Below are 18,065 nucleotides of genomic sequence, written 5' to 3'. Positions count from 1 at the left end.
AAACATTAATGTTTCCAATATTTGTATTACAATTACTTTCTTAAGTTATTTCATTCTAAAACATATATTGTGTATAGAAGAGTGTCTGAGACATCCATGCTGGTTAAAGAACAGCAGAATGTCATCTAGTGCCCAGGTTAGGAAATAGAAGGTTGCTCCCTCAAGGGCTCCCTGTGCTCTCCGCCAGGGGCTTCTCCTTCCTTCCTCACCAGAGTAATCTGACTTTCGGTTATTCAGGTCCCTGACTTTCCCAGGGTTGTAATATGTATCAGGTACTAAACATCTGGAGGGGTGTGTTGGCGGACAGAACTGCTGTCTGTTTTTACGTCTGAGGTCCTCATTACCATCCTTAGCCCTTGGCAGTCGGTCGAATAGAATAGTTCTATGGGGTGACGAGTAGGCTGAAGACGTGAGGGCAGCAATTTCATGGTCAAGTTCATGGTCAAGATGAACCAAGTACATGAGATTCTGAGATAGGCTCAGGCCAGTGTTCTGATGTCAGGTTAAAAACTAGGTGTGGTGGGCTCCAGAGAGCTTGGTGATGAGGGCCCTCAGCATGTCCTTGGTCCCATTGTTCCAGTCTGGGAGGTCATCCCATATGCATGTGCAGAGTTGTTCACCCAGGATCTCTGTTCACCCTCCTTTATCTCCCCTCTCTGTTGGATCTCCGTCAGAAATGTCATTCTGACTTGCTCTCTCATCTTTAAAAAAAAAATTCTTAAATGTTTACTTTGTTTTTGAGACAGAGAGAGAAAGACAGAGTGCGAGTGGGAGAGGGACAGAGAGAGGGGGAGACACAGAATCCGAAGCAGGCTCCAGGCTCCGAGCTATCAGCACAGAGCCTGATGCGGGACTCGAACTCCCGGGACTGATGCTTAACTGACTAGGCCACCCAGGTGCCCTTGCTGTCTCATCTTGATGGAGGTTATCTTCCAGTAACTTCTTGAGAAAGAGCTCATGGGAGAGAAGTGGTTTGAGACTTTTTGGTCTGAAAATTCTTTTTTCTGTGCTCACACTCGGCCCATAGTTTGGCTGAATGTCAAATTCTAGGTTGCAAACTATTTTCTTTTAAACTTCTGATTGCTTGTCTCCTGGCTTCTAGTATTGCTGGTAAGCAGTCCATTCTGATTCATAATCTTTTACATGTAACTATAAACTAGTAGGAAGTTCTTTTCATCCCCGGTTTTCTGAAATTTCAAAACGATACATGAACATGAGGTTCTCTTTATATTATGCTGGGCACTGGGTGAGCCGTTTCTGGTCTGGTAATGTATCTTTCAGTTTTGAGAAATCATCTTGAATTATTTCAGTGGTGATATTTTTCTACACTTTCTGTTCTCTCTGGTACTTTTACTATTTGGATATTGGATTTTTTTTATTACCTATTTTTATTTTCACTTTCTGAGGATTCCCTTAACTCAGTCTTGTATGCCTTCAATCAATTTTCTTATTTTGCTAAACTGTTTTTAATAATCAAGACCTTTTTCTTAGTTTTTTGATTGTTACATTTCATTTTATTGTTTTAATGACATCCTTTTTTTTTTTTTTTTTTTTTTTGGTTTGCTTCAAGGATGCAATACTTTCTTGTAGCCCTCGGAGTATTTGTTGATATATTTTTCAGAGTTTTCTTATCTTTGCAAAGTTTCTGTTTCCTTTAAGCTGCCCTTTTCCTTTTGTTTGGGTCTTTATCATCCCTATCAGAGGGACTTATCAGATATCTGGTCATTCTTGGCTTTCTGCTCCAGAGTAAGAGTAGGGAGAAAAGGCCGATTGGAAGTCTGAGCTCATAGCTGAGTCCGGTCAGTTCAGTCTGGGTACACTAGCTATTGGGGACCCTCTCCCAGGATCATCTTTTTAGGTGCTTCATGAAATGTTTCACTTTCTTCAAAGAGGCATCTTCCAGTCTGCCTGAAGGATGAGTCAAGCCACCCTTGTTGTGAGAGCTGAGTTGGGGGAAAGGGGTGGGGACCACTGCTTCAGTATTCAGTAAACATGGACTCGATTTTTCTCAGCTGGGCCTGGCACTCCAGTCAAAGTCCTTGGTTTGCCATCTCCAGAGAATGAATACGCTGCAGACTTCTGTTGGCCAGAGAGCACCAGGTGCCTGACTTCCCAGAGAGTCTGCCTTGGACTTCTGGTTTTAATGCACCTCCTCTCCCATGGCCAGACGCCTGGTGCCATCCATCTGAGACTTTGGAGAATTTTGTGGGGTAAATCAGGTTGGTTTTCAGCTTCCCTTTGCTGGTTTGAGACTCCATTTTCTCAGGTCTGATCTCAGGACCACCGGACCACCCAGCGTGTTTCAGCTTCCAAAATGTTGTTGCCGTTTTCCCCATACTTAGGGATTTAGATACTAAAAACAAAACAAAACAAAACAAAAAAACCCTCTTTACTATGTATTAGTGGGATTTGTGGAAGGAACAAAATTAGGTACAGATATTCAGTCTGCCATCTTACCCCAAAGGTCTGGTGTTAATATTTTTAAATGACAAACTGACCATGTTTAAACATTTTTTTAAATTAGAGATTTTTTTCTCTAGAAAAAAGAAATTATCTCTCTTGCTCTGGCAGCCTCTGAGGTCTTGTCCTTAAGACTATAATTACTGTGTGGATTGTACCTCTAATTTGGGGAGCCACTTGTGAAAACCTTAATAATATTTTTTAAACATAAGGTTTCTGAGTGTTTATGAAGTTGCTTGGGATGATACTGTAGAAGAGATATGAAGAAGGCATTTTCTCTTGGTGGATTGCCACAATGTGATTTGTGACCTAGGGTCACAATAAATACTTGTGACTACTTGTTATCTCCAGTACGTGTGACCTTAGGTGGTGGTACTTCATCATCCCAGTCAGAAGCTGTGAATTAGCATCGTGGAAACCCTCCCAAGTGACTGTACCTGTACGAGCGAGCTTTCCTCCCCCATTTTGGAGAGTTTGCAGCCTATAGGGAAACAAGTTTTAGGTATTGCTCTGAGGAAAATAGGACTCTGTGCTTGAAATATGTGGGAATAGTGACTAAGGAAAAAGCTTCAGTTGTCTAAAGAGGGTTCTATAATGGGCATTGGGGCTCACTAGGACTGAAAATAAACAGAGAAATAGTTTGCTTAGAAATGAAACCTTAGCTTGGGGCGCCTGGGTGGCTCCGTTGGTTAAGTGTCCAACTTTGGCTCAGGTCATGATCTTGCAGTTTGTGAGTTTGAGCCCCATGTGGGACTCTGTGCTGTCAACCCAGAGCCTAAAGCCTGCTTCAGATTCTGTCTCTCTCTCTCTCTCTCTGCCCCTCCCCTGCTTGCTCTCTCTTTCTCTCTCTCACAAAAATAAGTAAACATTAAAAAAAAAAAAAAAAAAGAAATGAAACCTTAGCTTGAAATAGGAAAATGCATTTATTCCTGAAAAGATTTTTCACTGTTCATTTTAAAGTTGTGTCTTGCTGACGCCTTGTCTTTCCCTGACTCCTTTATTGCCACTTTGTCCTTCCTTTGTCCTTTGTCTCTTTGTCTCTGTCTCTCTCCCACCCAAGCTTTATTTCCCTCTCTGTAATCAATTCCCTGCAATCAGTTAATCAAAAACCTTTTCTGAGCACTGCTATGTGCAGACCCAATGCTAGAAGTTTAGTTTATACACAGGGATAAGGTACAGTCTCTCCCCTAACCAAATAATCACCAGATGTGGGGTACGTGTTGTAAAGGAAAACACACTGGTAGGGGGTGGTGGAAGACCTTTACCTTGGAGTGTCAGAGAAGTCTTCAAGGAGAGGGCGACGTTTGAATGGACTGTGGAGGTTACTCGGCAGTTCATCTGGTGGCAAACTGGGCAGGGTGATCCCAAGGAAAGGGAACAGTATACATGAAGACATGGGGATGAAAAATGTATAAAAAATTTGAGAAAGCGCAGGAAGTTAGGTGTGCTGGAGCATAGGACCACGGGGTGGAGAGGGGTAGCTAGAAGGAAATAAGGTTCCTTAGGTTCAAGGAAGAGCCATGTCCTGAGGAGACAGAGGGAAGCTCAGGAAACTCAGGGCTACTGTGTAACCCCTGTGGATCCCAGTGCTCCAGAGATCTGCCTTGGTGAGAAATAGAATATTAGCTGGTCTCTCTGTTGAGATTACAGTGGTAGCTGATACCTGCTGTCCCCTGCTGCCTTCTCTCAGAGTCTCCCTGTACATTCTTGCCAAGACAACACCTGGTTGGATAGGATCTCCTGGGGAATCTCTTGGACGGTGGACTCCTTCAGGACTAGGCTGTGGAGTCACCTTTGGCTCATACTGCCATATCTGGTTCAGAGACGTGTCCAGGAAATCAGGGCTGTAGGTTCCAAGGAAATCTTGGGGCAGAAATAAATTCTCATGACTCATATTCTCAAAAGACATAAGTATGACAGGTATCAAGGGTTTCCTGGATTGTCCAGTACAGAGCGGCCAGGATTCATCCATTGGCTAAGAGGAGCTAGCCAATTTAAAAACTGGGGCTTAAACAACAGAAGTTAATTTTCTCACAGTTCTAGAGGCTAGAAGTCCAATATTAAGGTTCCAGCTGATTTGGTTCCTGATGAAGAATGTCTTCCTGGCTTGTAGACGGTCACCTTCTTTCTGTATCCTCACATGGTCTTCCCTCATTGTGCCTGTGTGTGTGTGTATGTGTGTGTGTGTACACATGTGCAGGTTGGAAGAGGATAGGGAGAGAGGAAGAGAGAGAGAGAGGTAGGGAGTTTGGGAAAGAGTGTATGCAGTCACTAGCTCTCTGGTGTCTCTTCTTTTTTTTTATTTTTATTTAAAAAAATTTTTTTTTTAATGTTTATTTATTTTTGAGACAGAGAGAGACAGAGCATGAATGGGGGAGGGGCAGAGAGAGAGGGAGACACAGAATCGGAAGCAGGCTCCAGGCTCTGAGCCATCAGCCCAGAGCCTGACGTGGGGCTCGAACTCACAAACCGTGAGATCGTGACCTGAGCTGAAGTCGGACGCTCAACCGACTGAGCCACCCAGGCGCCCCACTGGTGTTTCTTCTGATAAGGACACTAATCCTATCTGCTCAGTGCCCCACCCTTATGACCTTATTAACACCAATTACTTCCTTAGAGGCTCTGTCTCCAAATATAGCCATTCTAGAGCTTCAACATATGGATTTGGTGGGGGGAGGGTGTGGGTTAGGTGGGGATGCAAGCATTCAGTCCATAATAGATAGTATATACTAAATTATAGTGTTCATTTATTTTTATTAAGAATAACATATTTAATTTTAAAATATGAAGTATGAAGTTTATTTCCTTATAGCCTTTTTTCTATCCCCCTTTTTGTTACATAATTGGGCTCACACCATATATAGTATTTTTTAAAGTTAAAATTAATGTAGCAACATTCAGAAGCCCCAGATGGAATGTGATATAAACATAGGCTTGATGACATGTCTTATCTTGAGGATTTTCTTAGTCCTTCTAGTTAGAAAAGCAAACAGATAAACAAACAAAATAACTAGGAATAACTTTAGAACTCCACAGGAGGTTTAAAGATACAGAAATCCTAAACATGGAGCAAGGTCAGTGGGTTTTTCCTTTGAGTGGGGAAGTGACAGACTCCCAGTGGCTCTTTGAGAGCCCTGCCTGGGGTCAGTGTGGGTACACAGGGGGAGAGCCTAAAGGCAGGGGACTGGGCCTCAAGCGTCCAGCTTACACTTCCAGGAGCCGTGGGGTAGAGAGGAAGACCAGATGCAATTTGGGAAAACAGCTTTGTGATCTCATTCTCTTGTTTCTAAATACCACTTCATTGTTTCCATCCCCTCCCTCCACCCCCCACCCCTCACTCTCTGTACACTCCACCACCACCACCACCATCAGGAACACACACTCCTTAAACACAAGCAAATAAAATTTATTTTAACCACGAGAGCCATGATTGTTTTGTTTCTTGTTAGTCTATGATCCAAAATAATAAGAAAATGCCCCAGATTCTGCCGTAAGTATTTGCTTTACCCCACACCACTGGCTGTGTGAATGCACGCACACATAAAAGCCACGCGGTGACTGCGCTGCTAACCTGGCCACCTGAGATGCTTTGTAGAAAGCACCCGGCCGCAGCACCCGGCACCCGAACCCACGCACTTGACTTCCTCCCCTGAGTGTTGACCTGCTCCATCCACGAGTCAGTGACTAATGCTTTCTCCGAACTGAGCTCATTTGCGCGGTTTCACGTGCGTGGTGTTTTGAGTCTCTCTCACACACATCCTCTCCTGGTGGATGGTAGGCTCCCTAATCAGGCACCAGGCGAGAAACCTGGGCGGGGCTGGGGTCCCTGCTTGCCCCCAGGCCCACATTAGTGCTCTAGATGACTATCATTCGCATGTGCAAATAAGGTCTGCCTCACAAGTCTGTAGCCCAGAACATAGTCTCTTTCACCCTGAACACTGGATCTAGAGATGTGAAGGGAAAAACTTCCTGGGCTACTCCAAGAATTGATGTTACTTTTCTGAAGAAGTGAAAATACTGCATTATGAAGGTATTTTGTTTTTGTTTTTGTTTTTGTTTTTTTGCAGGAGAAAACCTAATGATGAAGTGGTTCCCAAACTGTTACCCCACTCTTACTACTTCCAAACTTGTTTCTAATAGGCCATCAGATTTTAATGTCGCACGTGTGTATCAGTTGGTACATTAGAAATCTCATACCTGTACCCTTGCCTGACTTTCTTTACTGAATGGCCCAGAAACAATTAATACTTTTGGAAACACTAAGTATATTTCTGCTTGTAAGTAGAGAAAAAAAAAATAAAGTGAAATAATTTATTAAGAGAAAAAAAGTGTGGGTCAAACCGCTTGCCACAGATATCTTGAATATAAAATCTGAAGAGAGCATAGTGACCAAGGAAGGTCATAGTAGCTAATGTTTATCAAATACTCCCCACGTGCCGGCACTCTACTGGGCATCATCAATCTCAATTTATCCTTACAGTGTCTGTGGGGTCAATGCGCTGTTATTGTCCTTGCCGTAAAGATAAGAAAACTGAGGTTCAGAGAGGTTGTCTTGCTCCTGACCATGCAGGTAGTAAGCCATGAAGCCAGAGTCTGACCTGAAGGTCCATGTCCTTCTTAACCCTCAAACTCATGCTGCTCCTAGCCATGCTGTTGACTGAATTGTTAAATAAGCAGCACACTTACAGTGTGATGTTTAAAATGCACCTGGGAAGTTGTTCAGTAGTCGAGTGGATTGGGAACCATGGTTGCAGCGTTTGGCACTGGGAGATCTCTGGCCAGGGTCCCCTCAACCACTGCCTGTGCACTCTGGGCCAGGACCCTACCTCAGTTGCCTCATGAAAGAACTTGATTTTAGATTCATCATTCATTAGAACTCAGCAGGCTGTGGTCCCTTTCCGAACCAACCCCTCATCTACTGGTATGCATGGTAGGTGTCACGGAAGGACACTGGCAAGAGCAGCAGGCTCCACTAGCGATTGGGGTGGGCCGTGTACCTTCTGTTTCCTCACCTGTAAGACAGGGGGCTTCTTTCACTCCCGAGGTGGCTCCTTCCGGTCATACCCATCTCAGAACTCAACAGAACTTTGTATGATGCTGCCTGCCAGCACGTGAAACATAGCCTAAGTGAAAAAGTACAAGAACACGCTAACAGACAGAGAGTAGAATCACAACTGGGCCCTCCTTCTATGTCTGCAAAAATAACAAAACAAAGCATCAGAAATAGCAGGGGCGCCTGGGTGGCTCAGTTGGTTGAGCGTCCGACTTCGGTTTAGGTCGTGATCTCGCAGTTTGTGATTTCGAGCCCCGCGTCGGGCTCTGTGCTGACAGCTCGGAGCCTGGAGCCTGCTTTGGATTCTGTGTTTCCCCCTGTCTGTCTCTCCCTCCCATGCTCATACTCTCTCTGTGCCTCTCAATAGTAAATGAAGGTTAAAAAAATTTTTTTTAATTTATAAAAAAAACCAAAAGAAATAGCAGAAGTGCTGGTGGAGGCCAAGAGAGTTTGGCAGGTAGTTGCAGAAAGTGCTGAGGGACGCAGAGCTCAGCAGAGAGTACAGAGGTCACTCTTTCAGGCTGGAAGAGCCCCAAGGACAGGAAGCGCACCTTACCCCATTTTCTATCCAGCACCTTAGAAAGGACCTGGCACATGGCTGGCTGTCAGTTACTCTTTGCTGAGCGACTGACTGGGAAAGGAACCAGAATAGATCAGGCTCCAATAAGGAGATGGACAAAGTTCTAGAGAACACAAATCAGAGCAGCTTGTGGAAGTGTGATACCAGTTGTAGAGAATGAAGCCGATCAAACAGATTGTCAGAGCACAGACTCCAGACAAGTGGAATGGAAGGGTGGAAGGAGCGCCTGCCTGGGGGGCCAGCACACTGCACACTTACTCCATTCGGCCTCCCTCTGTCTTCCTTCCATCCACCCACCAGGCAGTAGCTGTGGAAGCCTATTGGGTGACAGGAGTCAGGCTCCAGCATACAGTGGAGAATAAAATAGGTATGGTCCCTACCTCATGAACTATGGAGATGATTAGGGAAGGTCATTGTTAATGGCAATAATATGTGCTCTTATTTATTTATTTATTATTATCATTTTTAATGTTTACTTATTTCTGAGAAAGAGAAAGCACGAGCTGGGGAGGGGCAGAGAGAGAGGGGGACAGAGGATCTGAGGCAGGCTCTGTGCTGTAGCACAGAGCCCGATGTGGGGCTGGAACTCAGGAACCACGAGATCATGACCTGAGCTGAAGTTGGATACTTAACCGACTGAGCCACCCAGGTGCCCCTGTGTTTTTATGATTAGTGCTACCAGAACCCAGGCTTCTTACAAGCTATGCGATGGCAGGCGAGTCACTGAAACCCTCTGAGTCTGCTCATCTGAAAAATGGAAATAAATGCCTCCCTGGAAGGGCATTTCTTAAGAATTAGAAATAATATTATATGTCAATAGTGGCTGTGGTTTTCTTTGAATTTATGTATGTGTGTATATGGGGGAGGGTTCTCTCCCCACCCACCTCCCTGCTGCTTTCAAGAAAATGAGCACTTCCTGAATATTATGGAGAACAACATTTTGGTTTTATTGTTTTGATGATGATTTATTCTGTTAAATTTTTTCCTGCTCCTCACAAGCTGACAGAAAATGCTAGATATCTTAAGGTACAACACCTTAAAATCCTGATTGCCAAAAATCATTAGAAACATTCAAAAGTAAATAAAATAGTAAATTCAAGCAGGAAATTGATAATTGTTGTTCCATTGAGGACCATTTTAAATTAAACATGCCAGATGTGATCATTATAAGAATAGTTCTCTGGGGATACCTGGGTGGCTCAGTCTGTTAAACGTCCAACTTCGGCTCAGGTCATGATCTTGTAGTTCTTAGGTTTGAGCCCCGTGCACGGCTCTGTGCTGACAGCTCAGAGCCTAGAGCCTGCCTCAGATTCTGTGTCTCCCTCTCTCTGCCCCGCCCCTCCAGCCCCCTTCGTGCTCTTTCTTTCTTAAAAAAATAAATAAACATTAAAAAAAAAAAAAAAAAGGGAATAGTTCTCTATATGGTGCAGTCTTAAGTTCCTAAAGTCGTAAAGAAACTTCAGTTATGGTCTAAAATAAACAATAGCAACCAAACAAACCCTATCCATTTTTCCATTTTTTTCTCCAAGTTCTATTTGAAGTCAGAGGAAAATCACTTTTTGCTTTCTTGCACTGCAGTAACTCGGGTGGAAGCCATTTTTCAGACCCTTAAATGTGCTCACAGAATGTTGGGAAGGAGGCACGAAAGACTGGGTTCCAGTCCTGGCCCTGTCGCTCCCTCGCTCTGTGAACTCTGTCTGCGCTTCAGTTTCCTCATCTGGAAAAAAGAGAATAATGATACCTGCCTCACAGCTTGCTTCAGGGTTAAATGAGGTGATAAACCTAATTTCCTCAATTTTAAAACACCATCAAGTTTGAGACACACTAAATTTTCAGGTGGAAAAAACCATCACCTTAAGTCTACATGTTGATTGTAAGACATCCAAGTTTCAGGAAATCAAAATGAAAAAAAAAAAAAATCAGAGTCAAATTGAGGAAATACAGTAAAAAGGAGTACCTGGCCATTAGGGGGATTCTAGACAAGGGTGGGGCTGTCTCACTGCCACGATGTCCTGTCCGAGGGTGGAGGAGCTGCAGCGTGTTGTGCGGGGACCTCCCTGTCCAGCAGTCTGAAACGGGGCCGTCTTTGCAGCATTTCTCTGGATGCCTCCTCCCAACCCCCAATCACATGCCAAGCCTGGTGTGGATCAGTTTGGACACATGATGGTTTCCTTCCTATGTGGAAGTTCCACCTTGTAAAGATCAGAAAATGCTTCAGCATTGTCTTCTGGACCAAAGAGGATACTCTCTCCCTGTATGAGTTTCTTTGACACGGACCTAGTGCCTCCCAGCCATTTTCATGTCACTGCACAGCCAGAAAATGATAATATTTGTATAGTACTCCAGGGTAAGGGAGGGACAGGCCAAGAGGCCAAAATCTTCATCTGGAACCCATTCTGGGCATTTAGCGTGGCCCACCTCCTCTAGTTGGTTTCCCCCCTGAAAAAGAAGGTGGAGGGGGAGGAGGAAAAGAAAAAGAGACAAGAAGGAAACCCTGGTAATGTTCACTGTTCTTTGCTGGAGAATTTTGAGGGCATTTTAGTGTTTCAAAGCATTTTTGCAATAATTGTCTTGTATAATGGTCTTGTATCTTGATCAACATACCCTTGGGCCTATGGATACCATAAACAAGAAAGTTTCCATACCTGTATGTGTGTCAGAACAACTAGGGAATCTTGTTACTGGTATAAATGTATATTTCCTAGTAGCCCGAGACCTGAGAATCTGAATTGTAAGAAGTATACTCCAGGTGATTCTTCATGTGCCCACAGATCTAGGAACCACTGCCATAAGGCCCTTGGAGAGTTTCACCTGGCACTATACTTTTTATGTCCTGCCTTATTCATATCCTTTCTTACCCTGTAAAGGTAGCCTTTCTGATGCAGTGGTCAAAACCTAGTCACATAGTAAGTTCCCTTGCATATGTGCTTAGTCCTGCCCCTGGTATATGAGGGCACTACAATGAGCAGGGAATCTGCTTATCTGCTGGCCCAGAAACCCATCCTCCCAGGCTTGCAATTTTTAAAGAACAGTGTGTCAGTTTGGTTTGGGGACTGCTTGCATCAGAATCACCTAGGAGCTTATTAGAAAAACACTCTGAATCAGACTATCAAATTTTGAACTAATAATCTGCATTTTAAATCAGCACAAGGGTAATTTTTTCTTTAACGTTTATTTATTTTTGAGACAGAGAGAGACAGAGCATGAATGGGGGAGGGTCAGAGAGAGAGGGAGACACAGAATCCGAAACAGGCTCCAGGCTCTGAGCTGTCAGCACAGAGCCCGACGCAGGACTCGAACTCACAGACCGCGAGATCATGACCTGAGTCGAAGTCGGACGCCTAACTCACTGAGCCACCCAGGCGCCCCAGCACAAGGGTAATTTTTAATGCACGTTCAGATTTGGGACCTACTGCCTGTGGGTAATTTAATAATCCCATTGATCTCTAAAAGGTTAATTTCCAGGCAAATAAAGAGATTGTTACCTCCATCAAAGGCAGACCTTTTAACCATCCAAACACACAGCTAGCCCCTTCAAGTAACCAGCCTTGCTTCTAGTACCATTATTGGGGTGGTAACCAGGGAAGGATGTTAAGGTCCAAGGAGCCAATGGTATTCTTAAAAGCTTGATATGATGGCTTGTATACGCATAAGATTCAACACATCCTGCCCTTGTTTGAGTTTAATCTGGCAGTTGGGATGTTTTCTCTCTGGCTGTTACGGGTCTCCCAATCAAAGTGGACCTTTCAGAGGAAGCAGTTGTAACTTAGGGTCCACAAGCCCCTGAAATTGCATGCAAAATCTTATATAAAAAATATATTTTTCTAGGAGAGGGTCCAGAACTAGTGCCAGATTCTTAAAGGCATGGTTAGCCCAGAAAGGGGAAAGATTAAGGATTCAAACAGAGGAATTTTTAACGGTTAGAACTGGGGAGAATTGTAAACAAAGGCTCATGTCCTGGTAAGGATTTCTGAACTTGAGCACTCCGAGCCAACAACAAACCGTGACCTTCAGCATTTCTCAAAACTTACCTAGTTTGTCTCCTCTTTCCTTCCTGCCTCACTCCTTCTTTTAGGCTTGTATCTCTCTGGTTTTCTTCCCCAGTGTTCTTTTTTCTTTCTTGAACTCTCTGCCCTGTCTGGATTTTGTGCCATCCCTCCTCCTGCCCATTCCTTCTCTCCTCCTCTCCCTTGCTGCCCTAATTAGGAAGAGAGCATATGCTCTTTTATTTGTTCTACCTATAGAATAACATTTCATGTTGGTGGTTCTTGGTTTTAAAACTAGATGAATTGAATACTTAAGATTTCTTTGGAAGGGGGAGAAAATTATACCTTAGGTACCCGAATTCCTGGCTTTTTGGATCCGGCCTTTGATGTATTGAAGGTTTTCTGTGGGCAGAAGTACTTACTCATCCTTGGCTGGAGGAGGGCAGGAGCAGACATGCCGCAGGCCTTCCTCTTGTTCTGAGTTGAAGAGTGATTGACCAGAATCCTGGGTACTCCCGCCCAGCTCCCACTGGTGATTATTTTCATTTGTTGGCTTTGACTGTGGAAGGCAGAGAAGCAACCTTTAGACTGAGGAGGCCATGGGAACACAGTCAAGGCTGCAGAAGGAAGTGAGAGCTAACACTGTCCAGCTCTACCCTTGTGTCTGCTCTGGCTCTGTGAGCAGGAGGGGGTTTGGCCTGCTGGGCTCCCTGGCCAGTTCTGGGGATAAATGCCTGAAGCATGAAATCACTGGCTTGGGAGGGCTCTTTCACACTGACGGGCCTGCCTGCCTCAGCCCTGAACAGCTGGGAGTTCCAAGGAAGTGGAAGGTGACACCCTGAGGGATGGGCTAGTATGTGTGTCCTGCCTGTGCCCCCAGCTCCTCTCCCTGCACAAGGAAGTGTCCTCTGGCTGTGGGGAGTGGGCAGAATACCCTGCGTGGTTCTGTAGAAGAGCTAATAATGGCACTTCCTAGCTCAGGCATTTGGGGGGCACCTGCTGGATTGTGGTGGGTCTGTGAGAGACTAAGTCAGGGAGATGTGCCCTCACGTCGCTCACATTCGGGTGGGGAATGAGGCGACCACCTATATAGACACAGAACCAGACAGACGGTCCCAGGCTGAGGGTAGGTGGTGCAGAGAGGACCCGCTGAGAGCCGGGGACTGTGACTGGGCCTGGCTTTGTGGCCTGGGGAGCCTCTGAACGCTGGCTGGAGGGGAGTGTGGGGTTTGCCACGGGAGCAGTTGGCAGGAAGGTGCTGCCTCCTGGGGGCTGGCAGTAGATGAAGCCGTAAATCAGACATCTGAAGATTATAGAATGGGGCCCTGTGTGAACCTCCCCTTTACCCTCACTCTGGCCCCGGCGAGGTCAGTGCTAGAAGTTGCTGAGCTTGTGGCAGAAGTGGCCCCAGGCCTGCTTACCATCTAATTTATTTGTCACTCCAGTCACAGATCTTAACGCTCACTGGGGGCTGGGCCATGCGTGTTCATCTTCAGAGACTGTTTCCGAAGACATAGTGAGCCCTCTGGCACGGCGTTGGCCCAACCCCAGCACACAGGTGCTCGGGCCAGCACCGGGCAATGGAACAGCCCCTGGAGTTCATTGCACTTGCCAGTGGATTTCTAGGCCCTGTAGAGAGTTGACAAGTGGCTGTAACTGCTGGCCCAATTTGAAACACCGCACCATACTTACAACAGTTGTCAGAGCCGTGGCTTTCGAATCAGACCCGGTGTTCAGAGTCCAGCTAGCCTATAATTTGTGGCATGGACTTTCTGCCTGCCTGCCTCATTTCTGAAGAGCAGGTCACAATGCCTACCTTGCTGGATTGTCAAAGCATAAAATACAATAACGTACGAGTGTCGTAGCTGGCGCAAAGTGGTAAGAGGTCCGGTGTGGTAGCTGGAACCAAGTGGGTGCTCGGTACGTTATTATCACTATCATTGTTTTTCCTGGACACGTATGTCCCTGGGGGCCCCTGGGTTATATTCCATGACTCCAAGCTTCTCTAGCTTCAAGATCTGGGGATCTTGTCAAAATGAAGATTCTGATTCTGCAGGGGTGGGGGTGGGGAGGGGAGAGGAGAGAGCTGAGATTCTGCATTTGTAACAGGCTCCAACCTAGTCCTGCCTAGAGGAGTGTCCTCTTTTCCTCCCTTGTCTTGGCCCTCTGCCCTATCGTGCCTCCCCTGCCCCCCAGGTCAACCGGTCATCAGAACACTTCCTGGGCTCTACTGAAAAATACTCGCAGGCAACAGGTGTGAGCTGGGACCGGCCCAGGCAGGATATATGGTTGCCCCTTCCCACTGAGCACCCCCAGTTATTGCATCCATCTGGGGATGAGGACAGGATCCTGAGAGAGGAGGGAACTTGTCCCTGATTTTGAGGAGCTCCTAATCTGTTGGGGGGACTGTATGAACACACCTTACTGTCCCTGCAGAAAGGCATGCAAAGGCTTACAAAGGAACACGCAGACCAAGAAACCTGCCATCAAGGAACACACTCAAACCAAACTGCATCCTCTCTGAGGCTTCAGCAACCTGGGAGGTGGCAGGTGCCCTGCCCCGCTTGCCCTTCTCAGAGCCAGAAGACTGAGGGGCTGAGAGGAGAGCATCCCTGGCAGCTGCCCTGGAGGGAGGTGTGTACACAGCATGGGCACTAGCCCAGGGCAGCCCTGGGTAAAGGCATATCCATTTAAGGCCAGTTCTCATTAAGTGGGACCTGTGTCAACTGCTCCCAGGCCTGGGGTCATAGTGACTGTGAGGTTCTTGAAAGTGGGATCATGTGCTAAAAGCAAGGCTGGGATAACAGTGCCCTTGACTTTACTGTAGTTTTGGGTGGGAGCTGGATATGGGTGTTATTGAGAAACTGCATTCTGTGCATCTTGACAGCTTTGCCTCAAATCCCCGCCCCCGTCCCCCATCCTACTCCCCACCGTTGGCGAATAAAACTCCATAGGTTCTCGATGTCAGCAAAGGGAGCCCTGATTTCTGCCGAAGCTCCTGAGAATATGGTGCTTTCTCCTAAAATCTGCCCATAGGAATGGCGATGAGATGGCTCACTGAGTGGCTCCACTCGGCAATAGCTGAGCTCCCATACCTTTGCCAGAGGCGTCCACCGCTAGGAATAGTTCGTACCTGGGGCTTTGCCCCTCACTTTCTGAAAGGCTGCAGCCAGGAAGCTCCCATTATTCTCTATTTCTGCATCTGCAAAGCAGAGAGGAGCCCAGGCCAGAAACAGGGATACAATGATGGTCCCTGCAGGGGGCACGGTGGAAACAAGTGACTTGTTTATGTTTTATTGAGGTTAAACATATGTGACATAAAATTTGCCATTTCAACCATTTTTTAAATGTACAATCCAGTGGCATTTATTACATTCCTCACGTTGTGCAACCATGATGACTTTCTGCTTCTAAGAAACTGTGTCTTTTAAGCAATAACTACCCATCCCTCCCCCACAGCCCCTGGTGACCTCTATTCTATTTTCTGTCTTTATGAATTTGCCTGTTCTAGATGTTTTGTGTAAGTGGAACCTTACCATATTTGTCCTTTTGTATTTTTTTCACTTAGCATAATGTTTTTGAGGTTCACCCATGTCGCAGTATGTGTCAGTATTTCATTCCTTTGTATGGTTGAATGATATTATGTTGTATGGACATACTACATTCTGTTTATCCATTCATCTGTTGGTGAGCATTTGGGTTGTTTCCATTGTTAATTATTAATATTTTATGGGTTTTGTATGTTTCCTGGGTCTAGACACTGGAGACACACCAGGAAATAAGACAGCATGGTTCTTGCCCCCACCTGGTAGGTAGCCAGGCAGGGACAACAGAGAGATGAGTGCCGTCACAGGACCTGTGAGGACCTACCGGACACACTGGTTGGGGGGTTGGCCACACTGGGTCCTGGTCTGGCCTGACCAGCCGTTAACTGTGCGGGGTTCTTTTTCAGGCCTCAGCCTTCCCATCTGTAAAATGGATTTGAGGCTAAAGGCCTCTGTGGCACTATCATTTCATGGTCCTATGATGCTGAATCTTCTGCTATGGAATTCTAAGAGAACATTTGCTTCCTTTCTTTTTTGGGTAGGGCGTGTGGTGGGAAAGAGGTACCTATGGCTGTAGAAGTGGGGAGAGGAAGGGGTGTCTGGGAATTTGAGTATTTCCAGCAGAGTGCCTGGCAGGAGGGTGGGCTTGCTGACACAACTGTGATTGTCTTGCTGACAACCCCCTGCAGGAGGCCACTTAACCTCTTACCCCCCACCCCCCTTCTCAGTTGCCAGCCTCGAGAGGGTGTCCAGGCAAGACTAGGGAAGGTCAGAACTCTTGACGGCCAAAGGGGCTAGAGTTGTGTAGGAACAGCCCATTTGGGGGACTACCAGTTGGGTTAGGATTATTTCGGGGTCTCTGGGCCTGGAGTTTAAGCAGGATGGGACTTGGGATGTCAGAGGCCAGGACGGCCAGAAGGAGTAAGTGGTGGCTGGGTGGAACCCACAGCCAGGGTGGAGATTTCCTGTCAAAACAGCCACTTATCCTGGCGGGAGAGTGCATTCCTTTACCCTAGGAGATAAGAAGGCCCGATTTTCCTCTCAGGGTTCCTTTGAGCTGTGAGCTGCCACTGGAGACTCTGTAGCCCCCTCAGTCGGGGCCCCAGCCTGACCAGCTCATGCTCCTGGCTCCCCTCCCAGGCTCCCTGCATCCTTGAGTGAGCACTGACCCCAGCAGTGGCAGCCAAGGGTTGAATCTAGCCTCCTCTGTGCTTTGATTTCTTTACCTGAAAAATGCACCTATCTTGTGGGATCGTTCTGAGCTAATATACTTAAAGGGCTTAGAATAGTGACTGGGATAAAGCCTTACTCAGGGTGTGTGGCAATTGCTAGTCTTATCCCAAGATACCTCTTTGTTTCCTGGGCCCAGGAAAAGTTCCCACCAAAGTCAGGCCCTTTCATGTTCTGGGGCATTTGACAGTTCTTTTCTCTGTAGGCATCTCCAGGCAAAAATTTCTTATCTCAGCTGGCTGACCCCAAGGCAAGAAAAGATTCATTAAGCATTTAAAATAGAGTCCATTTCAGCAGACTGAACAATTTCTTGGGTATTAGAAATCATTCTTTGTCAAGACAAGGTTCTTCCTCCCTTTCACAAGTGAGGACTCCTTTGCTCAGAAAGAATCTCTGAACAGTCCATCCTAGATTGTAGGGATTGTAAGGGTTGGCAGGAGCCTCTCTTGTTATGGGAAACTTTCAGCCACCTCCTTCCAAGGGGGCACCCCTAACCTCTCCCCGCAGACCCTTCATCCCTTGGGTTGCCCAGCCTTGGGGGCTTTCCGGCACTGTTCCCGCCAGCCAGTTGTCCTTCAGGGTGGAGGCCATCCCCAGGGGCCTCGAGGCTCCAGACTGCTCCTCCCTGTGCCCTCTGGGCAGGCACAGCCCCACTTTAGACTTCCCTTCTGGCCACTGCTGGAATGCCCAGCCCTCCCTCTGTGTATTTTCTCTCTGGGTGGGGGCCTGGGAGCTGGAAACCCTGCTCACATCCTCTCCCCACCCTCTCTTTGGAGGACCAAACTCCAAAGAGGCCAAAGCCAGAGAGGAGACTGTGGTGTGGGGAAGGCTAGCAGTTCGCCGCCCAGAACTCCCATGGGGAAGGAAAGCTGTGCTGTGGGTGGGCATCTTGGGAGCCTCTTCCAAACCTATCATCATTTCCCTTCTGTCTCTCCAGTCTGTGGTCAACACAGCCCCAACCAATACAGCCTGACCCAGTTCAAGTTCAGAGCACTTCTGTGGAGTACCTGTAATGGACTGAGATTGTTATGACCCAGTTTAATGAGATAGCCCTGCAGACTGGGGCTCGGTACTCTGTGAGCTCCGGGCTGGACTCCAAGCTAGGGCCACAGTTCTGCTTCCAGCTCTCATGCTTTGCATAGCTGGTTTGCATCTCTGAGCTCAGTTGTCAAAATGGGTCCACAGATTAGACCGTGAAGGTTCGTTATCTG

General features: G+C 46.5%; 1 protein-coding gene and 1 long non-coding RNA gene across 6 annotated transcripts in view; one reads left to right on the top strand and one right to left on the bottom strand.

Moving 5' to 3' along the window:
• The window catches only part of SLC12A8 (solute carrier family 12 member 8), a 140,288-nt gene that overhangs the window by 58,776 nt on the left and 63,447 nt on the right, over positions 1–18,065 (top strand). The gene's annotated exons all lie outside the window — the stretch shown is intronic.
• Positions 9–12,761, bottom strand: LOC123610999. 2 transcript variants are annotated; one of them, XR_006718376.1, is made up of 4 exons: positions 12,502–12,761; positions 7,473–7,583; positions 3,726–3,809; positions 854–2,353 (listed from the first exon to the last, which is right to left on the bottom strand). It is a non-coding gene; the product is annotated as an uncharacterized LOC123610999 (long non-coding RNA). The 2 variants fall into 2 exon arrangements; XR_006718377.1 differs by lacking the exon at positions 3,726–3,809 and having other exon boundaries at positions 9–2,353.

Source organism: Leopardus geoffroyi, chromosome C2 (assembly GCF_018350155.1).
Source record: "Leopardus geoffroyi isolate Oge1 chromosome C2, O.geoffroyi_Oge1_pat1.0, whole genome shotgun sequence".
In the NCBI taxonomy this organism is placed as follows: domain Eukaryota; kingdom Metazoa; phylum Chordata; class Mammalia; order Carnivora; family Felidae; genus Leopardus; species Leopardus geoffroyi.
This window is presented reverse-complemented; position numbering and strand designations above follow the sequence as displayed.